Raw genomic sequence first — 2,500 nt, 5'->3', positions numbered from 1 at the left:
GCTGAAAACACTGAACAAATTAATTTCCACGTAAAAAAGACTTGCTGTTCATATTATCAGGCTTTTGGGCGTCTTTTAATCACATCAAGTTTCCAAAAATGCGAAGCGGTTAACTAAAATAAGCATATCATTCTTCAGTAGTGTTGAGCGATACCGTCCGATACTTGAAAGTATCGGTATCGGAAAGTATCGGCCGATACCGGCAAAGTATCGGATCCAATCCGATACCGATACCCGATACCAATACAAGTCAATGGGACTCAAGTATCGGACGGTATTCCTGATGGTTCCCAGGGTCTGAAGGAGAGGAAACTCTCCTTCAGGCCCTGGGAACCATATAAATGTGTAAAAGAAAGAATTAAAATAAAAAATATCGCTATACTCACCTGTCCGACGCAGCCGGGACTTCAGCGAGGGAACCGGCAGCGTTGTTTGTTTAAAATTCGCGCTATTACTTGGTTACGTGAATTCCCGGCTTGTGATTGGTCAGGTCGGCCATGTTGCCGGGACGCGGACCAATCACAGCAAGCCGTGACGAAATTACGTCACGGCTTGCTGTGATTGGTCCGCGTCCCGGCAATATGGCCGCCCTGACCAATCACAAGCCGTGACGTCACGGGAGGCTGGACACGCGCTCATTTTAAAATGGGCGCGTGTCCAGCCTCCCGTGACGTCACGGCTTGTGATTGGTTGCGCCGCGGTCAACCAATCACAAGCCGGGAGGCTGGACGCGCTCATTTTAAAATGGGCGCGTGTCCAGCCTCCCGTGACGTCACGGCTTGTGATTGGTCAGGGCGGCCATATTGCCGGGACGCGGACCAATCACAGCAAGCCGTGACGTAATTTCGTCACGGCTTGCTGTGATTGGTCCGCGTCCCGGCAACATGGCCGACCTGACCAATCACAAGCCGGGAATTCACGTAACCAAGTAATAGCGCGAATTTTAAACAAACAACGCTGCCGGTTCCCTCGCTGAAGTCCCGGCTGCGTCGGACAGGTGAGTATAGCGATATTTTTTATTTTAATTCTCTCTTTTACACATTTTAACATTAATGTTGTTCCGATACCCGATACCCGATACCACAAGAGTATCGGAATCCCGGTATCGGAATTCCGATACAGCAAGTATCGGCCGATACCCGATACTTGCAGCATCGGAATGCTCAACACTATTCTTCAGGTGTTTTTCATTTAGAAGAGCTCCATACTTATAATACAATTCAATGGCAAGGTTAGGAAAACTCCTTCAATGTTCCTGAGAGACTTTTGGTGCATTTTGTGAGCTACAAAGAAAAGCCACAAAAACAGACTCAAAAGATGCCCAAAATAATTTTAGAGAAACACCACCAAAAATGCTTACAAACCGCTGTAGGAAATTCTGAAAAACACAAGAAAAGATGATTCAGGAAGAAAACGCCAACATTTCCTGAAGCCATTTCAACTTCAAATCCTTGTCAGTTTCATACACCTGGAAAAAGTGTTATGTGAACATTGACATAAATCATAGGGTATGGTTGCTTTGCGTGACACAGTTCGTAAGAGTGCTGTAACTTAAAGTCAATTTAAAGTTTCCGTAATCCTGCTTTAAAGGTAGATTTGGCCATAGAACTCAAAGTGATCACTCCATGGATGCTTGGAACATTCAAATCTTTGTTTTGCATGTTGATTTTAACTTTCTCTTTTTATCTTTTTATGTTAAACCTTTGGCACAGGAGAACTCAGTGTAAGTGCAAAAACTGAAACACATGTACAAAGAGCTGCCCAGGTTCCACTGAGATTTGAACTCAGATCGCTGGATTCAAAGTCCAGAGTGCTAACCATTACACCATGGAACCACACGCACAAAAAATAACTGGCTGCAGTTTTTTTGTGCTAAAAAGCACATATGAACTCATGAATCATGGTGAAAAAAGGCTCTAAAGCTGTAGTGCAAATCTACAATTAATACACAAAGGTAAATTAATATCTCCTAAACTTTATTTCCACAAGTGTGCCAAGAGTTCCATGATATCTCAACAATGACAGTTTTAAATGTTGATGAAAAGTGGCTAGTAAATAGAGTGTTGGATCTGTTACTTGGAAAAAGGGGAAGAAAAAAATAACTGCAAAACTTATACTGTTAGAAAGCTGTTCATCCAGAAGTGGCTAAAAAATTTTCATTGTGTGGTAAAAAGTTTTATCCAAGAGATAATTGAAGGTTGCTGTGAATAAAAGTGCATGTCTCAGTACATCTGCCAAAGCAGTGGTCTGTAACTGCTAGACAAAAGAGGGAGATGCACCACTTACCTGGTGGCACTCATGGCGCTTCTTTTAATTAGTGGCATGACGCACGTGGGATGTAGCGTCAGATCGGCGTATATAAAATGCATCCAAAAATAAAGTCAGTCTGGTTCTAGAAACCCTGCCCAAAGTTCGCATATCACCTTCATGTGGCATAAAACAGGACACACGCAAATTTATCTTCTCAGGTAATCAGTCAAAAAACTATATGAACATATTC

General features: G+C 43.0%; 2 non-coding genes across 2 annotated transcripts in view; both read right to left on the bottom strand.

Moving 5' to 3' along the window:
* Positions 1 to 1,763: 1,763 nt before the first annotated feature.
* TRNAQ-UUG (transfer RNA glutamine (anticodon UUG)) lies at positions 1,764 to 1,835 on the bottom strand. Its single transcript has one exon. It is a non-coding gene; the product is annotated as a tRNA-Gln (tRNA).
* A 664-nt stretch (positions 1,836 to 2,499) lies between these two features.
* The window catches only part of TRNAS-AGA (transfer RNA serine (anticodon AGA)), an 82-nt gene continuing 81 nt past the window's right edge, over position 2,500 (bottom strand). The window contains exon 1 of the tRNA in view: position 2,500. This exon is cut by the window's right edge and continues 81 nt beyond it. This is a non-coding gene — a tRNA (tRNA-Ser).

The sequence above is a fragment of the Ranitomeya variabilis genome, chromosome 2 (genome assembly GCF_051348905.1).
Source record: "Ranitomeya variabilis isolate aRanVar5 chromosome 2, aRanVar5.hap1, whole genome shotgun sequence".
In the NCBI taxonomy this organism is placed as follows: Eukaryota; Metazoa; Chordata; class Amphibia; order Anura; family Dendrobatidae; genus Ranitomeya; species Ranitomeya variabilis.
The sequence above is the reverse complement of the archived record's forward strand: the minus strand, read 5'-3'. Positions and strand labels throughout refer to the sequence as shown.